We start from the raw sequence: 26,053 nt of genomic DNA on the forward strand, positions 1-26,053 counted from the left end.
AGGAAAAGATGAAAGAAAAAGGGACTTTGAAAAAAATAGAGCGATTGCGATTATATTTTTATTTTTCGTATTCGAGGGATGGAGATAGGGGTTGGTTGGTTGGGAGGGAGGAAGTATGAGGGTAGCAGAGGGAGCGAGAGAGAAAGATGAGGAACACGGAATGAGTGGGAAAAAAAAAGAGTCTTTAAAAGGACTGAGAGGAAAATGAGAGAGAATAGGCCATGTGGGAAGCCGCTGCCGCTGCTGGCAGTGGGCTCAAATCACGGAGTATAACGCACGTGCGTTAGATGATGTGAAAACGAGCATCTGGTGCTTGGAACTTAAAAACAAAATGATGCAGAGCCGAATATTTTGCATCATTGAGTCATTTCTACGTGTATTGGTGAAGTTTTTACATGCAGGAAATATTTCAATCAAAAGACACTACCTCTTCATTTCCTTCAAGGAATGCGGGGCTTAAATTTCCATTTTAATTACTCAAAATATTAAATTTTGTGTATAATATGCATGCTTCATAATAGTTATAGGTCAGGAAAAAAATCAGGGTTGGTTAGAAGGGGGTGTAATAACTGTGATGGAGTGAGGATGAAGGTAAATGAAAACGAGATGATGATCTGGATAGTTGGCTATTCGATAGAAAAACGATGAAGTGAAATAATGAAATACAAAACAAAATTTAAATGGGAAAAGAAACGACAATTTTGAAGAACCTAGATTAAGATAGTGAAAAATAGAATTAGATCCCCGCAAGATTGTTTCAATAGGCTAAAATATCGGCGCATTATAAGGCCATACAATGACGTGTATAGGAATGTATGGTTTAGGTAATGGAAACTGTGATCAAACTGATTCCCGCCGATCTGTTACGTCAGCCTTATCCTTCGATGTTACACTTGAAATAGGGCGATCATTAATAAGCGATAAGATGCGCCTAAGAGATGCCAAAGAGAATAAAATACTTGCATTAACTTCACAATAGCAATGTCAATGTAATAGCACAAACTATGAAATTTAGAATTCCAGTAATGTCGGTGCGTGAAATAGCATGTGCTATCCGTATCAAGATACACTTAAAGGCATAAGTGACATATATGACAACAGAGATAAAAAATGAAATTCAGAGGTCGCTTAGAATCCTAAGATGTTCGGGAGATGTTAGAATGGAATGAGAATAAAATAGGTTGAAAAGGACTCAATAGGCTTCTTTCAAACAATAATTTACTGTTTCCGTTTCAGAATCACAAAGGGTCTTCAAAATTTTACCAGGGCGAGGTATTCAGCGATCGGTTGTTTCACTGATAAAAATTCAAACTTCTTTGATGAGCACAGCAGCATTTCTCAATTTTGGAAGAAATTCACAAAAATTCCCAGTGCCAAGGTCAATGAATAGCTACGAAGAGGGATGAAGCGTCTCTAATGACATTTAGACAAGAAATACTCATTTAAAGCTGGTACATGAATGATTAATAACCAGAAAGGTCGTGTCAACTGTTTTTTTGAAACAAAATGAGTGTTCCGCTGCGCTGTATGATATCCATGAGTGTAATATGCGGGACACTTAAGAACACGAGGCACGCAGCCAGCTAATGAGGGAGAACACTCCGCACCATCAAGTTGACGTCACTCGGTAAAACGCAATTCGGATTAGGTGACTGCTACACTTGGCTAAATATTCCGTACGCTACGAAGCGTCCTTCTAAAAAAAAATTAAGCCATTCGCGGAGCCTTCTTTCCCCAAGTGTTGGCACATTTTTTCAATTTTTCTAATGAAAATACCATTTAATCGCACGTAAAACGATCTCTCAACTTTTGACGACATGAAGATAATGGGATAATGTCGTAGCGGAAGAAAGACAAGGATCGGCAAAGAATAAGGAAATAGGAAGAACATAAGAAGCACTATGGGAGCGTGAGAATTTTGTTCTTACCACTAAAAGCTAATAACAAGGACTCGTCACTATTCTATGATCAGCGGAGAAGAGCAAGTAATGGTTTAACCCAAAATTTTTGATTCACTAACACTCAATACTTTTCATAGATCAAATCTATGTTTGCATAGTGATTTTTTACGTAAGAAAGAAGAATTTTAATTTAGCAACAGTCCAAAAATCATTAGTCAGCAAACCGCATATTCGAGAGCCACATTGTGACCTTCGGAAATATCCCAGAACGCTAATGAGAAGACACAAAAAAACACCAAACACTTCTTAGTTAATTTTACGCTTCACATTACAAGGGAGTTCAGTAATACGGTGGAGCTGCTTATTTTTAGTGCATTCTACATTAACGTATAGGAATAGTACTCTACCATACATTTAAATCCATATGATGCACCAATTTCTACACAAGGTTTACAAAAATGAAATAATTGCCAGCCGTTGCAATAAATGATAATGAAATTATTTCCTTTCCTTGATTATGTGAGATGCTTAAACTAAAACACTTTCCTGCAGAAGAATTTTACCAAGGATGAACTCGATTGCAGTTTTATGAGAGAGAATAGTTATTAATAGAATACCTAAGCTGTTGCCCTGCTGAGAATAGGAGAATAGTCATCAACAAAAAGGAATGAGAAAACTTGAGGTACATGTTTTGAAGTTTGAAGAGAGTTTAAATAGCCTTGATCAAAGGTCCCACGAATGAATATACTTACTGGCCTATTTAGTGGAATAGATGATTCATCGCAAGCAAAGCGGATTTCCAAAAATTAAGTTTGAATGAAAAATTGCAGGCCATACCAAAATGAAATATTATATATGATGCAAAATACTTGTAAATATTCCGTAAGAAAAGGAATATCCTCTTTTGCCTTAAAGTATATTGAGCAGATTATACCATGTGAAGTAAGCTACCAAGTTACACAAAATATATATGACCCACCTGTTGTATAGTGATTGACGTTACAAACAGCGGAATAGAGTGGTTGGGGAAATTGTAAAGAAAAACCGAAATAGCCCAAAGGTAAGAAATATTGTCCTTAAATTAGAGCAAAAAAGCAATAAAAAACTCTCATGAGTATTTATATCCTGAGGATTCTATTGTTTGTTATAATACAAATCATGCATTGAATAAGATATATAAATCGACCAAAAACTACATTTTGGGAAGATTATAGTCTTCTAGAGTAAAATAGGTTCAAAAAAGCAAAAAATTCATAAATGAAGAGCAAACCTAACGTGTAAAATACCAATTCATTTTTACTGCCACTCACCTTTTTCAACTATCATAAATTTTTTAAGTTAGGTATATATTGTAGGCAATACTCACTGGGCTACCGTGATAGGTATTTGGTCAGAAAAAAGCTAATTCTATAAAACTGTTTGTCCAAATTTTAAGTCCCACATCACCAGAAACACGTAAATGATTTTAAGGACAATTAAATAAGAATAATTGATGAAATAACTTGCAAATCAGAGGAAATTTGCTCCACAGGTAAAAGAAGGATATACGAGACTACCGTTATAAATTCCTGATCTCTTTTTAATACCACTTAGCGTAAGGGAACAGCGAGATAACAATGTGCTTCCGGGGCAATGGGCTTCCGTTTAACGTGCTATTTCTTCCCCTCCCGTTCCGACGATATGAGCGCCGAATTAGCCCACGCGGTTGAATGATTAATTAAAAAATAAAAGTTAACCTCACGAAGAGCGAGAGAGTCGAAATGAAAGCGGCAAAAATGTCGCGTACAAACAAAAATTGTTGAGCGGCCGAAATTGTAGTTCGGCAACTCGCCGCCAGGGAAGACTTTTCGGATGAGCGAAAGTTATAGTTCCTCGGAAGTAAAATCCCAATTACGTCAATAACCACCATGTGGCAGCTTGGCTGACACATTTTACGTGCTCACTTAAAAAACATATAATTGAAATTAGCAAAATACATAGCCCAGCCTCTTTTCCATGGCTCAACATGCACTCTTATTGTTTCATAAAAGACAATTTCGACAAATTAAAATTGTGAAAAAGCGAAGCTAATATAAAGCTTCCAATATAAATTAACACTTATTTGAATCAATAAAGTGCAAATATTTATAAATTACTCTTGAATGAATAAATTCACAATACTCTAGCCTTATTGTAGTCTAACTTATGGAAACAAAAAAAAAATACCGATTTCCTCTCGCTCGTCATAGTAAGTATTTTTCTAATGGGTTTTATATCAGGTGATTTTTTCTTAGAAATGTAAGAGCAAATGATTGAAAGCGGTAACTCACTCTTGTTGGTGGAAAGCATTTTTTATACCCAAGATGATGACACTGGAATTTTCAAATTTCAATGGCTCAAGTTATCATTTTTCAATTATAAATGGATATTATTAAAACCATGACACTTTTGTTCCTCGTGGAGCTCTAAATATAATTGAAATAAATTTACAAAATCTAATTAAGGAACATGAAACAGAAACATAATCACCGAAGCCAGGCAATCAAGTCCATCACGTGATCTCGCATTGTATTATTTCAATAATGACCGTATGCGCATTCGATAATTGAATATCGTCCTTTGTTATGTTTATACTGAGATAGTTTTTGGGAAGGAGGAGCCAACTACTGTAGTGGTGTCAACAAGTTTGCTGAGAAAATGGTTGTGACATAAAATAAACGCTGATAAATTACCAGGGTAAAAATTAACGCAATTATTTGGAAAGAGACAAAACGCAAAGGGACAAATTTGCGTGTCCATTATTGCCTCCAAATAGTCACGATTGGTTGAAAATATAGGAAATGGAAAAAAATGGAATAAAAGGACTGAAACAGCTAAAAATGATCAGAATCATATACACAGAGAGGAGGGCGGTAACGGCATTGAAGTGAGCAAAATGAAATGTAAAGGAAGAGGGAAAGGAATTGTGTGAAATGGCCAAAAATGGAATTTATTCAAAAATATATGAAATAGATGGAAATAAAAAAAACAATGCGAAGAAATGCATAGTTTCATGTGAAGCAAAAGGACTAGAAACTAAATGAAAAAAATAGAAATAAATGAATAAATGTGGTCAAAAATTGGCAAAAGTACTAAGCAACCGTCATTAATGATTTTGAATTGACCGTAAGATATATCGAGACATAAAAGGGAATCGTTTTAAAATAGAAATAAAGAGGTAGAAATGACTTGGCAGCAATATTAACAATGATAAGAAATGGATGGAAATGAACACAAAATAGAGTCATAAATGGTTATTAATGGCTTTGAACTAAAATTAAATATATGTATTGCAAAAGCCCGAAATGAACAAAAAAGAATGGTCAAGTAGTTTTTGAGTGGACGGGAACGATTCGTTAATGATACGATAAATAGATACGGTCAAAAATGCACATAAATGGTGAGTTTTGTCAGAAATGGAGAAAAACATTCTTCGATGGGAGAAAAAATGAAATCGTTACAAATGGAATGCATGCTTACAATGGGCAGAGGTGGTTTGGAAATGGAATGCGAGGAGAGACCTTCACTTGTTTCAGAAGTTGCATATCCCACGGCTTATGGTGATTCTCTCTCGTCTCATTACGCACCACGAACGTGCGAGAGCGAACGCAGCGCCGCCACCGCTAATGAAATAAACTTCCGAGGCGACGATGCGCCATTGTGCCTTCTTTTTTTTCATTCCGCTGCTTCGCCACGAGGACACCTCTGCCGCACTCCAAATTCTGGATCGGGTCCAAAAACAATAACTGCGCTAAGTGACGAAATTTAATGAGAACGGAGGACTTCTAATGTGCCGGAGTAATGAGCGAGGCATTTCCGGAAACGTGAATTGTTTTTCTAAGAACCTGATTGGAATGCTGATGAGGGAATACAATGCTAAACGAGACATTTCCAAAGTAAGGAAAGTGCAACGGTGAAGTGGCAAGGAAATTCCAAACAACAGACGGCTCTACCTCGATAGTCTCTCTTTACTCTAACCACTCGGTAAGATAAATGCTGCAGATATTTTTACTGCCGAACCCAATTAAAATATAGAAAGAATGAGCGATTCCGTTACTGCGTAACAATAAAGCAAAGACCTAGTCATTCTGGAGCTAAGGTAAGAGCTAAGGGAATTAAGCGGCAACCCTTGAGGAGACGAGGATATGACACGGTAATGTGGAATGACTTTAAGTACTCGATATAGTTTTGGAATGTATTTAGACAAAAAGATATAAAGAACGCGTAATATTAAATCCACGGACGATGGATACAATAATCAGTATTTAGGCTGAAAACAAAGAAGGAAATAATTTTATTTTTCGTACAATTGTACGCACGTACAATTGTATTTTATTCCAGTTTTCAGACACATCATTCCCCACGATAAAGCATTAATTATAATATGAATACTCACCTCACCCCATGTCATATCGCGAAACTAATAAAGATACAAAGAGACCTATTTGAAGGACCTATTTACATAATTTTCCTTACTTTCGAAATGATTAAACCTACCCTTTCATCCTAAAGAAAAATATTGCTTGTAGTCCTGTGAAAATCGTAACCCAGCTCTCATTTTTGATGCAAACATAAGTCATAGAAGAATACACATTCGTAATTACACGTGCGGAAGATTATTGTAAACTGGTGAAATGAAAGTGCAAGGGGAAATGTCGGTTGTTGTGTCACTGGAGCGAGAAAGTAATGAAAACGCAAGCCAAGAGGATAATTCAAGACTAACAAAAAAACAGGAACGGAATACGCGTAATGATGTCAGGAATATCTAAATTATTGTGAAATCAGCACGATGGAAGCCAGCACTAGTGTAAGGAGTGAAAAAATAACAAAAGAGTATCCTGCACAGGATAACTAGGTATCAGCCAGGTGGAGTGACGAAGGAAATCAAACAAACTGCATGACAAAGAAGAAGGCATAAAAAATAATTACATATTCACTCCAAAGAAATTTAAACATATTATTGCTAACAGCAACTGCACATGTACACTGGCGGTAAAGAATTTTAAATACTTCGTACTTAACATATTGATTTATAGGTACCTATTACCTCTTCGCGCACGTTTCCATTCTCCTAATTTCCTAGTCATATGCAAAACAACTCAATAATCATCACTGCGTGATTTGTTAAATTTTTCCCCGCGCCAAGCCATAGAGTATGTTACAATAAAATTTATAATACGCCTTAGGCTGACGTAAATTTTTATTAATTTAGGATTATTTAATTTACAACTCTCGTAGCAAGACAGCGGGTACGTGAGCAGCTAAAAACACAAAAGAAAGGTTTCTAGAGGTGGCGACCAATATAATTATATTACTTATACCATAGGAAAGGGGAGGAAATAAAGTATGCAGAGAAACTCGGCGTCAGCATTGCCAGGTGCCATCACTTGACGTCCTACCCGAGGGACTGAGTGTTGCAATTGACAAGCAATCCGCAAAAAACTCAAGCATGAATCGGGCTTTCCATGAAAAATTCAGCTTAGTAAAACCACTTGTCTGTTTCCACACACTTTTATTTAAGCCGACCATGGTTTCGGCAGCTCGTGCCATCATCAAGGATTACCTGCCGAAACCATGGTCGGCTTCCATAAAAGTGTGTGGATACAGACAAGTGGTTTTAATAAGTTGATTATCAAAGATTTCCACCGCATCACGCCGGGCACTGTATCTTTTATCCATGAAAAATTCGCCGTCTCTGGGATCTGATACCCTAGCCAAAGAATTGAAAAGTCAGCGCTCTAATCACCACACCAACACCACAATATGATGTCAATACGGCAAGCGATATTTAAGCGATAGAGAAAAACGCAAAAAGTTTTCCGGATAAAATGGCCGTATTACGTCGATGACATGGTCAGGCACTTTCCAGGGATAAATTGGAAGGGAGGAGGTACGCTTTGTCGTGGCAAACGCAGATGTGGACTATGGCGGAAGCGAGGACGGATTGAACAACGGAGTATAAGGGAGTGAAGATTGGTCCTAAAAAAGAAAGCCCTGAGGAAATAATTACTCGATAACATAATTAGTGTACACAGGCAAGAAAACGACAGCCACTGAACATAACTCAAGTAGTCACAGAATGAAACGTAGTAGAAACTATGCTCTCTCAAAAAATGTATTCGATAAAGCTGCAATGCTATCCACGCTTCATCGAGTTCCCATAGAACTCATTTTCTGCTATTAATATTTCTTCGTGAGTGTTTTTTGCTCGACTGAATTTTGAATTCAGCGGATCGTGAAGGGGTGTAGAACATCAAGAGTCAGCGAGAAGGGCTGGACAGAAAGCGCACTAGAAGATGAACGAGGAATAAAATGGCTCAGTATGATGGATAGCAATGTGACGGGATTGGAGATGGCGGAGAGAAGAAAAAGCAAGAGGATTGGAAAATAAGTCGTAATTATATCAATAAAGATGATTTTGTGCACAATTTATTCGCGGGCAAAGCTTAGAGATAGGCCAAACATGGGTGGGCAAATACGATGCTTTGTCTTGACCAGAGGGAAGGTGGAAATTTTGAAACATTTATTTACTTGAAAGCGTCGAATCGAGAGGTAATACACGATAATAACCTGAATGACCAGACAGAAGAATAATGGATCCATTAAAACGCATGCTCAACCTCATAAAGTTGGCCAATAACACAATTGATGTGCAAAAAATAATAATTACATTATTTCATTAACGTAGGCTATTACAAGCCCCTGGATAACTTGAAATCATAATTATTCGTGGGTAACAAAAGAAACACGATCAATAAAAATACAGATAATTATTTGAAATAAAGTGAAAATTATGTAAAATATCATCCGCTGTCAAAATAATAATGGCGATAGAGATGGGTTTATATTTTTACGGTGGTCATGCCGGAGGATAGTATCTCACAAAAACATGAGTTTTATGACCCCATGAAACACGAAGCTCATGTTTAAGCATTGTTCATCCCATTGTTATTCTGTAAAATAGGCCACACTTCACGGAAAAATTTCACCATTTCCTCGCCTATTGGCGAATAATATTATGCATGCGTTTTTTTCGGGTTATATTTTGGGGTCAATGTTCTTCGGCAATATTGCCCGTCGATAAGGGTTTAGTGACACTTAAAAACTCGTTTGAAATTTGATTACATAGAATAATTGTAAATAGAACATACATTGGTACCAATCACTCATTACTTCTAAATAAAAAAAAGAAGTTTAGAAGGGTTTTCAGACTGTTTTAGCCATTCAATGTAAAAATGTAAAGAATGAAATTTTAATTGTACTCCAGAAAAAAATTCTGTTTCGTAATGACCCACTAAAATATTGCCACATGATCCCGTTTGAAATTACTTTACAATGTAAGTAACATAATTTGCGTTTTTTCTCGATTTAGTTTTGACGTGGAATAATTGCAGCAACAGTTTTTCTTCAATTGCACACTAATATATACTCCCAAAACCGAAATAAGTGTTAGGTGGAAATAATTTTAAATATCAGTTAATTTAATAGTTATTAAATGATAGATGCTCTTTCTTCATACTTTATAGTGAATTGGTAGAACAGTTAAAACTCTTCAAAAATACTGATGCTGGTATGAATGTTTCGGTAAAGTGAGTATTATTTATTGATATAGTGTATTTATAATTTACGTCAGCTATTCGCGCACTTTTATCATATTTTATTAAGAGAAGGTTTGCTAGAGTATCATTTAAGATAAAAGAAATTTTTGAGCAAAAACATTATCACTATTATTAAATACTATTTTTCTCTCTGCCATGAGACTTAATCAATATATTCATATTGCCATAGTGATACAGAGGAACTTGCTTCGACACTAAAAATGTGTAATTATCAATTGTATAAACGTATATATGTCTTGAACGAGTCATTGCGCGAGGAATAACCTCAGGTGCAAAAGAAAAACGTAAGTGGAGATGACTCAGAAGTGACAATGGTGACGAAGTTTCAGTTGACGGATTTACGAAAGAAACACGTACAAAGTGAAATATTGGAAGAGTATGATCATTTACTTATTCATCGAAGGTTGATTCGCTACCCCTTGTCACTCGCGCGAGCCTTCCCTGCAGCTATGGGGCGAGAAAAGAAGCTTTCCTCATTCTAAAAGACACGAGAGAAAGAAGCCCACGCCCGAGACAGCACAGTTGGCGTAGAAAGATGGAATCGTGAGATGAAACGAAAAGAATGTAAAGACGGTTGAAACGGGAACGGAAAGCAGATAGAAACTCTAAGCTCATGAAAAAATAATGCAACAGATGCAATATACCCTAGGCGACGTGTGCAAAAGAAGGAAATTCGAATTAAAAACTTTTTATACAAGCCAGAAAGAGCGCGTATGAATGGGAGGGAGCTAGGCAGAAGGGACGGAAGAAAGGCCTAGGGACAATCGGAACGCAAAAAAACCGGTCAAAATAGGCCCAGGGATACGTTCTGCCGCTCTGAGCTGGTATGTTTCTTTTGCGCAGGTGGCGCCTAAAAGGAGACGTGGACGAAAGAATGAATAATTGAGAGGCTTAAAGTCAGCCGCGGTGCCTTCTGGGAAGATTTTTTCCGACTCAGCGGTCGCTTTCAAAATTCAAGAACATCCGTTTAAGTTCCCAAGACTCGGACCCGCTCGGCCGGAAAGAATTGGTTCAGGAGAAGTAGAAGAGAAGAAAAATATCGAACTGGACGCAAATATGAATACCTTACGTCACGGAAGTATCAGCTGACGTCAGAAGACTTCTTTACCATTTTCGTAAAGCTGAGCGTAGATAGCTTTACACTTGCCATTTGCACGTCAAACAGAATGCCTACGAGAGTAATTAATGTATTGACGATATAAACGTCAAGATACAACAAATCTAAAAGCATACATTTTGCATAATACTGCGGTGAGCTAGTGAAGAAATCATAAAATAAACTACGAGTTGAACATAAAAAAACAGTTAAGACAGAGTAGAGTAAGAACTAATAATAGCATTTTCATGAGTTAAAATTAGAAAACTAGCAATCAACGACATTTCTTAAAAACTAAATAAAAAGAACTATCCTTAAGAAAACAGAGTCGGAGAATACTTTTGACGAGAGGCTAATACCGCATCTCATATTTTGAGAATCCATCAAATGTTTATATGTAAATGGGCAACTGAAGCACACTTTTTGACATGTTACACAATTCCGTTTATCAAGACAAAACTGAAATTAGTGGAGTGCACCTAAAGAAATTACTTTTTAATGTTAACTACGGCTTCATCACAGAAAACTTAAAACACTATTAACGTGAAAAGCATTACCTTAGTCTCCCTAAATAGCCTTAAAAACTAAATCCTAAAGATTGAGGTATCTTAGCACCATGATCCGATCATTGATTACTTCGAATTTCAATTTATTTTTAATGAAATATTGCAACGAACCAAGCCATCTAGGCTATATTCCCAGCGCTTAAAAAATAGGGCATTGTAGCCCAGTCCACTGATAGAGCTGGAAAGAGGCCAGCCATAAAATAGGGATATAGAAAGACGTACTTGGAGACGGGATTTGGAAAAAAGTCCATAGTTTATCCGACCGGATAAAGAACTGTAGAGCCAGGAGCACTGGAGCCCAAGATCGACAGCAGGTAACTATATCTGGAAGGGGATTTGATCCGCCCAAGAGGGAAGTTAGGGATAGATTTCGAGTGGAAAAGAATGGCCAGGATGTGGGGGTGGGTCGGAATATAACAGTTTGATGGAGGTTCTTTTGAGAAGGCAGCGAGCAAAAGGGAAGTCGGCGGTGCGGCCACGCGAACGGAGGCACCTGGAGGGAAATATCCACCGAGACAGTGACGGGGAAAGGCGAAAAAGAAACGGAAGTGTGGTCCATTCCTGCCGAGTCCCTCAACCTCGCTGCCAATCCTATTAAGTTTCTTCGGCGACCACACTTTCGAGTGTCTTTCCTCCAAATGGTCCCCGTTCCGCAGTGGTATCTATATGATTGTACGCTATATACGTTGTTAATGAATGCTTTAGTCATTTGATAGACGTGCTGGGATGAATTAGGGTCCTTTGAAGCTAAAATGACATCGATAATATGCAATGCCCTCAATATGTTAATAAAACAGTGAATCAAATGATACTAAAACATCGTAATGCAACGTAAAAGACACTCTTGTAAAAATTTGGTCCAAAACTATGTATAAGGCAACCAATTCCATCGTATGTGCTATTTCAATAACATTCTGGGGAGTAAAAATGGACTTGCCACGGCAATGAGATGTTGAAGGAGTAATTGGAGGGTTGAATACGACGATATTACGCTCGTTTTTTTATTTTATGAGGTGTGCAGGGGGCCCTTCTCCGGAGCGAACCCTGGTTAGCCCTCACAAAGTGCTTCTGATTACCTCCCGAAAAGCTCGAAAAATTTTATAGCCCCTCATTACAGCAAAGAAATTTTTTTACATGCTTCCACCACCCAAAGTTGTCGAGGATTTCCACAACATAGCCATATTTTTCAAATAAGGAAGATAAGCACGCAATATGATTGATATTGAGTACCTGTGTATAGTTTTAGGCAATATAAAACATTTATGAATAGTAATTTTAAAGAAAGTTTGGTTCTGAAAATCTGGTTTTTCCTGGATTTTTATTGTTTCCTCTTATTTCCTGTATTTCAGTGCATCTATTCTTACAGTTAGCTTCAACTACAGTGTTATCTCACACGGGGTTAACACGAAAATGAGGGCATGTATGTGATGGAAATGATGACATTATACAATAATGTCTTATAGGCGCACAATGGCGATAAAATGTACTCATCCGCATGTAACTGGGCCATTGATGCTGCACTATTTCCTTTTCAAGTCACTAATAACCGCCATGAATCCAAGACGAACGCCGAAGGCATAGAAGCCGAAACGCGTATTATTCCCGTTTGCATGTAGAATATCATGCGCTTATAATGCATAAGAAAATTTTTACAAGTCATTTGGTGTCGGCTCATGTTTTGACATTTCAACGAGAATTCATCTCAACGAGCCAATTACAACAAAATATTTTGGCTCACTATGGGGAATTGAGCACTGTTTATTATTATTTTAAGTTTTTTTTTATTTCTATACTATCCAACATGAGTAAACGTTACAAAAATGTTTCCTTTTTTTAACAGATGGCTGGCTTATGTCTTCCATTATCCCATTTTTCATTTCACTCAATTGAATGGTTCTTAGCTAAAACGTGTATTCACCGCAAGGGTTCCATTAAAAACACCTCGAAAATTTATTTCGATTCAGCAAAAAAGTACACACTCAACATCAGATGCCTCAATTACATCTCAGTCCCAATAATAAAATAAACCTCTTGCATTCGTGCTACACTCTAATCAAGACCCCATTCAGGACTTCTTTCTCTTGGCAACGAATGTTACCATGAATGCACACTCCAATGCTACACTTTACCTACTTAACAAAACGACGACGGCTGGATCCCACTCTGGACCTTCTATCTTCTCATCTCGAATTTTTCGCATAAATCTCATTCCACTCCAAAATAAAACAACCCATTCTTCCAATTCAAACGCTGTCCTTACAAAGGTTCAGATATCTTGCTACACCAACTCTCGACGCTTTCCACTCCATACCAAGTTCTCATCATTCCAGTTCTCTTTCAGACGCTTATTTCATTTCTTCTTTTTTATTTTCTCCGCCCCATGGCTGCCTTCGTCGCTAAATTTTGTTACTTCGAATTTGCTCCCCGTTCGCCGTCGTCAAATCACCTTAACTCTGTCATTCTCCCGTTTCATCCCTTAAATCTTATTTCTCTCCGCTGCTCCCATCCAACCCTATTTGACCTTTTCCCTGCTGCTTCCCGCGTCCTTGCAATTTCATCCATTCTCACTGCTGCTCATCGAGACCCTTCTCTTCCGACCCTCGGTTATTCTGTATCAACATGGTCGTAAGATACACGTAGATTGCAGAATATACGAGAGGTGGAGACAAGTGTAAGGCTCTAGTGGAAAGGTAGGTTGGCCAACGCGACTCCCAAATCCATGAACATCTACATGAAATCCACCGCAAGCCGTATTGACAGGCGTTTGGCGGGAAGTTGCCAGCGTTTCCCTGTGCAAGAATACTTTTTAAAAAACAGTGGGTGAGCGTTGGGTTGGATGTGACTGCCTCAGTTCGATAAGTATAGCAATTACCAACGCCCCTTTATCACAAGAATTTCTTTGAATAGCTCTAAAGGGACTCTGATTTTGATTGTTGGAGCAATTTAACCCTAAAACGCAGCTAAAGAGTTTAAATTGGCTGCCCGCCTAATTCATTTGACAGCTGTGTTGAATTCTCTGATCGTTCGAGGCTGTTTTTGAAACACAGTGCATCTTTCCTTAATATTTTATGCAGTTCGCGGATAAAGATCCCATACACTCGTCTCGATTTCGAAGTGCGGACTGACGAGTGCGAATTCGCACTCAATTGTCCGAGGACCTACCCACCCTTACGAATCCTACCTACTTCACGGCTTTGCCACAAACATTTCTAATATAAGACGACGCCACAACAAGATTTAAGTCATCGTAACTGCTGAAAAAAATTAATTTGTATTGATGCCCAACTGTAAAACAATTCAAGTGCAGAGAAATGTCGCAAAACGCCGGTAAAATGGACAATAATTGCGATTACGTTTTGAAAGTGAGATTTTTCTGGCATAGACTAAGATCATGGTATATGTATGCTAGATTTTAATATTTTTAATATATCCCAAAGTTTCTTGAAACTTTTTTTCCCTGCCACAATTTTTTTGCTATTTCGCACACGTATTCAACTGATTGTGAGTAATATCCCGGTAAAAAGGGAAAAAATATGTCTCGTTGAAATGATTTAGTAGAACTGAATGCAGTTTCAACGCGCAGATGATATAATTCAATACATAATTATTTTTTGCAAAGTCGTGAAGTACGTAGGATTCGCTAAGCGTGGGGAGGTCTTGGACGTAAATTATGATTAGTTTTCAAGACGTTTGAACGAATAACATTGCCCATCAGCTGGAGTGATGTGTCTTATTAATATAACGTCGACGCGTGGATTGAGAATGCTTCTCTTCAATGAACTCTCTAAAATCACAAGTGATGGCGAAACGGTAATATCATCGATCGTCTGCCGTCCCCATATAAAGAAGGGAAGAGAGCGAAATAGAGGAAATGCGAAAGCTTCATCCGAAGCAGCTTATACACCGACATGAGCGCGTCCGGCACCCACAGTACATACGACGGTGAATCAAGCTTGCATCTTATGTTTCCTTACGCCCGTGCCCACGCTTTTTCCTCCCTTGCATTCATTCCGATGTTTCGTCCGCAAACCATTCACCACATGTCTTCAAAACTCCATTTCCCACACTTTCCCTATTTTCCAACCATTCTCATGCTACTTACTACTGCGAGGGAGCCGAAAGGTAAGGAGGAAAGAGGTAAATTGGCAAAGAGAATTCCATTGGTTACCGCTGTTGGTATTTTTTATGACTTTTTTACGCTGATTGCTTTCTTTATCTGACCCAAATTACCAGTCTATGGGCTTCTTATATTTGTTCGCTACAAAGCAGAAGCCTTGAAGAACATTTACTCCCCACCAGTGGCGCCGACTCCATGGGGCCTGAGGGGGCACGAGCCCCCTCACAAATTGGTTATGGGAGTGAGGAAAAAATGTGTCAGGCCTGTCGATTTTCCCCGGAGTATCCAGATATCGAGATTCGAGTTATCAGGGTTCTAATGTTGATCATATGACTCTTTTAAAATGCTTAAAAAACTTAAAACTCACTACTTATAACATTTCCCAGGCAAGATCCCCTCCAGGTTTGGGCCCCTCCAAAATTTTGTAATTCGGCATCCCTGCTCCCCACCAATCTGGGCGTTAATCGCAGATTTGTGAAGTATTTCAGGAGCATCGTGGTTTTCTATTCAGGCCGGAAAGCGCAATTCATTGAATGAAATTGGCAGATGAAAGAAAGAACCAGGCAGGGTGGAAAAGTCTTACAAAATCATCGATTCTCCAACGATCATTAAGTAATAGTACGAGTCATTTGCTGCTCAATTTCTATGAGTGCGTGACGTCATTAGAGTACCAGCCCGCTAATTCCTTCATGGAGAGAAGAAATCGCCCATTAGTGTATACATAGCAACGAACCAAGCGATGCCGATACAAGAGACTAGTTGAAAAAAGGTGACCCGCTCGGAAGAAGCATGCTACGTCATCAACTTATATACAAAAAGGTTAACTTCGTCCAATTTCTTTGCAAAGTGCTCAAAAATATGGGATGGATCAGATAATGAAAAAACAGTTTTCCCTTCACTTCCCAGCTCAATCACGATCGATAGTAAAAATAAGTTGAGCAATAGCAAATTATAACCTTATTTTTCCTTCTCTTACTTTCCCCGATCGGACCCAATGACCTATCAAGCTCTCACCGGGCGATAGCGGTTTATCCGAAACCCAGCACATGTCTTGACTATTTTTAACCCCCCACCATCCCAGCCGTTAACCGCGGAATCATATAATAGTATTTCAGGGGGAATTTTCGGTAAATGCGAGCCTATAGAGCGCATTGGGGCCAAGTATTTTATGCCTCAATTTGGGTCAACCGTGGATATAAATATAAAACCGGCCCGGTGAATATATCGACTACTACCTGCCCACTCACATGCATAGTCCTCTTCATAAAACCAGGTCATGGGAAATGGTCCAAATTCGAAAGATACGGCACGGTGGTGCTCCTGAGGTGGGTATTGCACTTCGAGGGATGTCATTTCGTGTCTTCATGAGTGAATAAACTTCTAATTTCGAAATTCTAGTGATTCGCGATGAACACAATTAAATATCGATGAATATAATTGAGCCCCGCGATCGTAAACTATTATTCGGATTATTACACTATTCTACCGATCAAGGTAATTTCCATGGAGTAACAAAGAAGTGATCTGGGATCCTCTCTTTCCTTCCAGCGCTGCCTTCTTTAATTCACTGTAAGGCCTACTCACTTGCAATCTATCTAAAAAACCTATTCTTTTCTTTCTCCACCCTCGTTTCCCTAATATTCTACCCTCCAACACTATTTTCAACATCCCCTCCCCGCTAAGTATTCGCTCCATCCATACATTCTGTCTCCTGCGTACCTCATCCAAAAGCTGCCTCTCCTGGCCAACCATATCCGGCACTTCGTCGTTCCTTTTCCTCTCCGTCCATTTCAACCTCTCCATTCTTCTCCATACCCACATCTCGAATGCCTCCAATCTCCTCTCGTCGTCTTTCCTCAATGTCCAGGTTTCCGCACCGTAGAGAGCTACACTCCAGATCAAACTCTTCACTAACCTTTTCTTTAAAATCTTCGATAACGATCCTCTCAGAAGCTCCTTCCCGTTCATAAACGCCTCCTTTGCTAATGCAATTATCTTCCTAATGTCCTTACTACTGTATCCGTTTTCCTCTAACGTACTGCCTAAATAGTTGAACTACTCAACCTGCTCAGGTATTCGGATAAGTAATATAAAAAATGCATTCAAAAATTATACCATAGTATGCAGGCGAAAAAACGCTATCATTTCTTGAATGATAAAATTACTTCAAACAAAATACAGTGCCAAGCAAAGTCAGGATGACACAATGCGGTGTACTTGACACTGATATTCCGAAGGAAGTATGATGCTGTGCCCCACCTAAAAGAACAACATGAAGTAGGCTTGTGGCAAGGTAAAGACTGCTGGAAAAGATTTTAAAAGGGCATTGACTACACGTACGTACCAGGGATCATGGATTAATTTACATTTAATCTTGATCCAAGAAGTTTTTATTTGCTGAAGCAGTTTTCAGAAATGAGAAAAAAGTTTTGTGTTCCAAAATACATAAAGGTGAAATCAGTACAGCGGCAAATTTCGTAGTAGTACACTTAAACTTCTCTAATGATACTAAGCCAGAAGTTCACCCTAAATTACGTCCTCAGCAGTCACGTTTTTCTCGGAGGCAAACAGGAATGAAGTCGTTTTTGCGCAACCCATGAAACTTGCCTCGCAAAATTGAGAATTGATTGGTTTAAGCAAAGACATACAATCGTTAGGCGGCAGTGTTTTTTTCATTCCCTCCGCCATTGTGCGCACGTAATTGAGCAGTAAATCATTTCAGGAGCTCACAAACCTTTTTGCGAATGCTCTCCCGATCTATCGCCGTACATGTGCCTGAAAACGCTCAGTAATTACAACACGCCCTGCGTCTTACTGCGGCCATTACCGCACCCATTACTTACGCCCACAAATACAGAGAGCAGTGGCACTCCATGAAATCCCAACGGGTAGACTCGCTCTCCAACGCACCCAGGCGCACTACGCCTTTTAACCTCATTAAATTTTGGTTAGACCGCTGCATTAATCATTCCTCTTGGAAATTCCATAATTTCAAAGTAATAGTTCCACTCTGACGTGGATTATTTCTTTTCGTTTCCCACGACTAAGCACTATCTTACGAAATGAAAAATGGAGCATGACACAGAGAAGGATGACACCGGCCACGAAGCAGGTGATGAATCACCTCAAATGCGCCCCACTACTTGCACAAGGTTCCAACTCCAACCACGTCACTATGCACAAGGCTGAGTTTAATCTATTGCAGTTCCTTTAATCGCACAATTTAGCCAAATTTTGCGTTATTCATGCATGGACGCCTATAGGGGAATTTCGGACAAAACCTCCAATCCGAACTACAATTTACCAACACGGTTCAACTCAATTCCACCGAGATAAATATCCAAAAGGAAAAGCAGCACTAAAGCCACAATTTAAACCCTAGAATTAATTGTTCTAGCCTTATATTATGATCATCTTGAACGATGAATTTTCCAAATTCACCGTTTTCTGTACTTTTCAGGATGGGCAGAAAACTTCCTTTGCTCCCTTATTCCCAGAGATATTCACACTCGAAATATATTTCCTTCTACGGTCTCATTTTCCCCCCAAACATATTATAGTATATTATGATACACTGGCTATTGGCGAAATTACTAGCTACAGGCGTCTGGCTGATAGCTACTATTCCTGCAAACGTTTACTGCCAAGCAACAATCATGAGTGGTTACGCAATAGGTCATCATTGCCTGTATGTAAAGCAACAATTGAGTCATTTTGGAAATTCATTACTAATGGCTTCCTTCTGTAAGTGGAGTATCATCGCCTCTCGTCGCTAGCTGATAAGAAGAGTCACTGATGTAAAATAGTAAATAGTTTGTGTAACTCTCTGTAAAAAAATAATTAAAAAATCCGATAAATATATAATATTTTTACCGCTAGAGAATTAATATTTTGTCCCTGTGGAGAGTCATCAATCCAGTATTTACAGTAGAAGATACCGCAAAAATTAATTTCCACCCTGATGGTTTTCTTCTCTTAACTTCCGTCATCATCATCTTCTGGCGTAAACAAGCCGAGAAAACAAGTTATCGCAAAACTGTTTTCGCTTTAACCTGAAAATATTTTCACACTCATCATCCCCGATGCTCATCTAAAACATATTTTTCATCGCAAAATATACAGGGCCATTGAAAGAGCATAAACTGCTTACCGATGCTTTTTCCTCTCCACAGTTAGTTTCAAGACCTCTCACACTGTTTTTCGACACCTGGAAAAAGACAAAACAGGTATTAACTGCGGAAAAATACGACATGAGTCCTTCACCTGAGCTTAATTTAAATTACTACTGAATTTGATGAAACAATAATAAAATAACGACTAAGTAAACAAGTCAAAGTTTTATTCACATGGTAGGCATGTGCATTGCATCCAGCACCATTTGATAATTTTGGAATCATGCTGAGTAGGCATTATTATTACTTTTGATTCAAGATAACGAGACAACTTGGTATAAGTACATTTCATACTGTCGATCCATGCTAAAAATATTACTGAGATCACTAGTTGGGATCAGTGACGCAAAATAACTTCATGGAAAATATCAGAATATGATAATGCCATTTTTCAAGTTTAATAATACCATAGGCTCCATCAAAATATTGCGGACTTACCATATTACGATCTTGAATACCGTGGTTAAAATGATTAGCTCTATTTCTGTATTAAAAAGTACACAGGAATGTGAACTAAAGTGAAAAATAGAGGAAAATCTGTACTTTACAAAATATGAAAAAATGTTAAAATCAAACGTACAGTCAAGGAAATTCGACGAAAACATTTAAAAGGAAGGGATTAACAGGAGGCGATCAAAATTTACGCCAAGGGAGGGGAGGAATGTAATATTGGAGGAAGGAAACTCGGTGTCGGCGGCACTTTGCTTCTGAGTCGTCAGGGGCCCGAGACTAAACGCCCATTACTATAAGGACCGAGATCTGTGTGTAAAGCAACCTCCTCAAAGCTATTAACTATTTGTTTATTTTGGGGAGGGAAGTCTGCATTCAAACTACCACACCAAGCCGAGCGCTGCATTAACTTAGGGCTGAACTGACGAACAAAACGAGAGAGTACGAATACATTTTTCATTTTTAATATTTATAAGTAAAATATTTTTGCCTTCACCCACTCAGTGATTCAACTGATATAGGCTGGTTTGGATAGGTTAGGGTAGAGCTCACCGCAGGCACCTAGAGCAAACTTTTCTCAATTTTCTTTTCCTCTTCCCTTTGAAATCCAACCTTTTATAGGAAAGCGTGCTTCTCAGCATGAAAGGAGACCCTGTCCACGCATGTAATTCAGGATGAAAAGTAGGACACAATCCTAAGAATGTGAAAAAAGCAACATTCACCCTTCACTCCGAAAGGAATTCGTTCGCCCGACCAAAAGACGTTCATTCCGTTTCGCATGCGGACTGACTCCACCAGGACCCACATCACATCACTTCTCGACCCCCAAACCACCCCTTCACAATATCACCATTCTCTCGTGTGATTCATGCGAGTTTTCCCTCTTGCCTTTCGTATGTTCTTACCTCTTTGATTTCGCACTTCTCCTTTAGCATTCAATCAATCTCGCCTTCCATCATTAGTTCGATCCCTATTCCGTCAATATCTCCGCACCTATTTACCGATTAATAACCCCAACAAGTGGTATATTTATAAAATTATTCAACCGATTACCGTAGGTGTAATATTTCTAAACTTGACGCGTGAACGGCGGTGAAATATACAAGAATCGCCATGAGAAAAAATTCCCCTGGACCGGGAATCGAACCATGGACCTTTGGTTTCCGGGCCACTGCACAGACCACTACGCTATCCAGGTTCTTTAATTCCCATGGCTATTATACCGAGACTCATGGCACTAGGTGTTAGTAGGCGTAGTGGTTTGCCCAGTGGCCCGGAAAGCCAAAGGTCCGTGGTTCGATTCCCGGTCCAGGGGAATTTTTTCTCATGGCAATTCTTGTATACGATTACCGTAGGTTTGCGTTTGCTAATCAACCCGGCAGTCAACCCTCCCATAATGAACTTCCGTCTTCAATCCAGAATGAGACTTATTAACTTGCACTTTATCGATGAACCCTATTCTCTTCATATCTCATTCTCCAAATATTCTTCCCAAACACTGCTGTCAACACCCCATTCCCGCTGGGTGCTCACTGCATTCAAAGATTAGTCTCTTCAGTATCTCATTTAGAAGCTTCCTCTCCTCAACCACCATGTCCAGCACTTCGTCGTTTCTCTTCATCTCCGTCAGATTCCCTTCCTTCACACCCACACATCGAGCCCTTTCAGCACGAGTAGCATAATTGTAAATCCTAAATTTTTATTTAATGATGACATTCTCTTCGAAATAATCATTATGATCATTATTTTTCCCGCATTCGAACCAGGGCCTTTCAATTTCCGGTCTTCAACCTTTCTATCTTCAGTAAAATGAGGAAAGGAGACGCTAACTATCCTTTCGAGAAACCGAGTACGCATCTAACTTGGAAGAAGATCGTGTGTGTTGTAAACGGCACTGCACATGACCGGTAGTCAAGACAAACGGTTGGGGATAGTGAAATGATTTTTTCAAGGAGGACTTCACCCTCGGTGGATATAACTTTGTGGATTATTACAGTGCGCGTGACTTCAAACAAATTTAATATTGCTAATTGTACTAATGTAAGCGGTAAAATTTCTGAATAACAACAATCTAAAAAAGGAGACTCAGGGTGTAGACTATTTTAGGCAAATATAAACTTTGAGAAACTTATCAGAAACTCATGTTCAAAGAGGAGACAGCCAAAGTGTTTAAGGGGAAGTTAAGAGCACGAACCATTCAAGAGTTGGATATTTCTCAAGGATATAGCAGGGCTATAAAGATTTAATTTTACTGAAAGGATGGATGATTCTCACGCATCGCAAAGCTTAGAAAAAGGGGATTAATTTGAACCTCTAATACGTCCTAGCATGAGAATATTTACAAGGAAGACGTATAGCCCCAAACACCCCCTTCACCGAGACATTTAGTGAGTGTTGAACCAAGAATTCATTTGGTCGATAAGGTCGCAAGAAAAGAAACGGTATTTTATAGAATTTCCTGTTAATTTAATTACTTCAGTACTTAATTTCCTGAGATGTAATCGTAAGTGAATAGTTCCACTTAGCTAGAGTAGCTGCATAACTATTACTATGGTCCTATCGATGACCGCAAACTTGTTTCCCTAACCATTTTATATTCTTTTCACCTATTAATGAGAGGGTGAAATATGTACAAAACACTAAGAGCACTTGAAAAAATGTAAGAAACACCGAATAACATTAACATAGAAAAGATAGTAAAATGATGGGGCCATGATACACAAAAATCAACTGTTCAAACCGAATAATGTGGTTCAATACAACATATGTACGTTGAATGAGGTGCAATTCAATTTTTTTGCAGTCTAGAAGAACACCAATCGAGAATTCTTCCAGAAAATACCAATACTGCAAAGCAATTGAGTAATAGAGCAGAAGGTTCATTCCATCACATTTCAGAGGATACACCATAAGCGATAAATTTTAACCCTCTACTAGCTCCTAGCTTAGCAAGGAATAAAAGTAATGCCTTAAACACCTCATTCAACGTGACAGGTATAGGGGTTGGGGCAAACGAATGCTCTCCAATCGGCCTGAATGCACTCGCTAGACAAGACAAGGATTAACCGGGGACAGTCTTTGCAGAAGATAAGAGAGGGTGACCGTGGATATGCACCCTTATTCGCATCCCACAGCAACCCTCTCCGTCCCTTTTATATCGTTAACCCTCCTCCCCTTACCACGGTTAGCAATACTCCGTCCCGGCACCCCTGCAGTAATTATTTCTCCCCCACTTCATTCCCCGCACCCTTTTCCTGCACCATTCATTTTGAGTTAAGGCCAAAATCCCATTCTTTCCCCTCTCCTCTCCGCCCCCCCCCCCCACCGCTAACACCAAAACGGCCCACCCCTTCGAGTCCACTACACTCCGCATGCGATGCCACGAAAGAGAAATTCCTCTCTTCTACAAAACCTGAGCCTCGTTCGTTCTCGAGTTACTTGACGCAATCTTGAGCTCAGCCGGACACCTACTTTCTCATAGCTTAGTTTTTAGCGAGAATATACGACGATGACCTGATCCTAAAGTTATCCAAGTAATATCAAAAATGCCAAGCTGTATCACGGAAGCACTAATCACTCAGTAAATCAACCCGTAGGCTGATTTGTAAAGGTGAGGCTACGGCTCAACCCTGACAGAGCCATGGGCCTGTGTACTTTTCACATTCGATGTGTGAGGGCCAGTTCCTTGTCGAGTACAACTTCAAAACAAGGGGATTTCTGTTTTTGGATGACCCATGGCTTCATTCAAGACTTCAACCCTTCAATCAGTAGCCTAGCCTTTCAAGTAGCGGGCCTATAGCCTCCCCATAAAACCGGATAGGTGAGGTATATCACCCCGGACTTAGTCACACGGCGTGAGATTACTCCACACATTTTGGGGTAGTTTTATCTTTCTTTCCTTTCCCCCAACCACATATTACTCGATTTGAGATGCTCTAATGCTTCAACCGGGATTTGAGCGCAGGACTCTCGGATTGGGAGCTGGACGCTCTTTACACTAAGCTACAATTGTCGCCACAAATAACAAATATACAGATGTAATTCAATGTATATACTTTTAATCAAAGATATTTTTAAATGACACATAACAAAGTAAATTGTAGCACTTTGAGAGACCTTCTAGCGAATTTATCGCCTAAAATAAAACTTTATAACTACGCAACCAATAAGGAACCTCACTTTCGCTGTTTACCAAGGTTATGGATTAATAATAAAAATTTTATTTCTCCTTTCAATCATCCGTAATTAAACAGTGATACTACAACTCACCTTCATTATTTAACCTGGAGCTAATATGCTGCTCTCGTTCTACAACTCGCTCTCATTCAATGTATTGGGATATCTACTTGGGTAATATCTGCCGGACAAACGGGAATTGCTTAATTTCTGGAGTGAATATCTAATATCGGGCGCCAGAAGCTAGATAAGACCGCTCGCATAGCACAGCATTTGGATTCGTGACTTATCTCTCCGTCGTCTTTGAGCACACTTTCAGCTCTTAATTCTCAATCTAAAACCCCGCATCCCCTAGCGGAGCTTTATCCCTCTATTCTTCCGAACACCTTCTCCCCACGGGGTGACTTTGGCCCATCCCTTATTCCGCGTGGGCAGGCCCCTCTCCTCCCCTAAACTCTTCGCTCACCCTCCCTTGCGATCCCCTTTATTCCACGACCGCACCTTTCCCCCGACATACACCGCCACCCTTAAGCTCCGTCCGAGCGACCCGTCCTAAAAGTACCGACGCCCTTCAAAGCATTTTCCAGAGGGATTTTCGCACCACTTCAAAGTAAGGAGTCAGTCGGAACAAGGGAGGGATCTAGCAGGGAAAGTTGCGTAACATTTATCTATCGGCTTTAATAAAAGTTTTTTTTCACAGACAAATGAAAAAATGATTTCTGCATTCTCTTCGGGTTTTCACCGCGTCCGTTGGGTTTTGGCAACAACAGTTTCGCTGACATTGCAGTCAGCGTCTTCAGGTCGAAGGTGAAGTAACTCGGAAAATTTCCGCCTTGTATAGGCCTCGTATAATTACTTCACCTTCGACCTGAAGACGCTGACTGCAATGTCAGCGAAACTATTCTCGCCAAAACCCAACGGACGCGGTGAAAACCCGAAGAGAATGCAGAGATCATCTGATCAACGTCGCGCAAATCTTCGAACCTACAAATGACCAAATGGCATGCGGAAAAATTGATACAATACGCAGTAGGGTCATCGCACGTGATTAACGCAAAAAGTGTATGCAACAAATTCTTGCAATTTTCTCCACTCCCTTGCCTCGGGTGTACAAATGAATCGCAGCACTGCTTCATCAACAACGCAGAGCCCTATTAGAATTGATTTGAGGAAGAAAAATCTTCTATGCGTCGAAATATATGGACGTCCACGACAGAGCATTTTAGATCGGGCTATCCATACAGCTTTGAATAGGAGAATTTGAGTAACAGAATTTGAGCGTAGGTATATGCAAACTTTATGAACTCCTTTTGCTATGACTACTGGCAATCACAATGAATCCTTTACAAGTACCATTAAAAGGCAGTTTCATTCCGTGCATCGTATTCATACCCTGTAACAGTAAAATCATTTTTTTATAAGTCAATGTTAGATTTGGCAGGAGTTGCTATGCATGATTTTTTCCTGAAATTTATCACTCGATGCGAAGAAACGGAGTTGAGAGATGGTTTTTCCAGATTTCACAAATTACGGGGGCACGAGGGCATTGCCCAAATTATAACCTTTCTCGAGACTAGCCAATAATGGCCATGGAAGAGGCATTCAAGGTTAAAGGAGGTCAAAATTTGATGATATACCAAGCCCTCACGACGTTTTTTGTGGCTATAGCTGGGAATTACGAGTTTAACGTCATGAATTCCAAAATAACGCTCACACATTTGTAACAAACCACATTCCGTGCACATCCTCGAATATACTTAAGCCATCAAACTTTTCCCATGAATACTGTTGCTACATTAAGTGACATGAATTCATTAAAAAATTATAGCAATAGCTAATCTAGCCCCTAAGAAAAAACAAAATTATCATCCTACTCCTACTCAAGGCATTGGGGGGGGGGGGGGGTGTCACAAAATAACTTTTTCTCGCTGAAACTTA

General features: G+C 39.3%; 1 protein-coding gene across 1 annotated transcript in view; it reads right to left on the bottom strand.

Annotated features, from left to right (window-relative positions):
- Nucleotides 1-26,053, bottom strand: part of LOC124165207 (thrombospondin type-1 domain-containing protein 7A-like) — a 1,035,737-nt gene that overhangs the window by 804,800 nt on the left and 204,884 nt on the right. The window contains exon 3 of the mRNA XM_046542486.1: nucleotides 19,468-19,524. The gene's annotated coding sequence lies outside the window, so the exon portion shown is untranslated. The remainder of the gene's footprint in view (nucleotides 1-19,467; nucleotides 19,525-26,053) is intronic.

This window comes from Ischnura elegans, chromosome 9 (genome assembly GCF_921293095.1).
Source record: "Ischnura elegans chromosome 9, ioIscEleg1.1, whole genome shotgun sequence".
NCBI classification, from domain to species: Eukaryota; Metazoa; Arthropoda; class Insecta; order Odonata; family Coenagrionidae; genus Ischnura; species Ischnura elegans.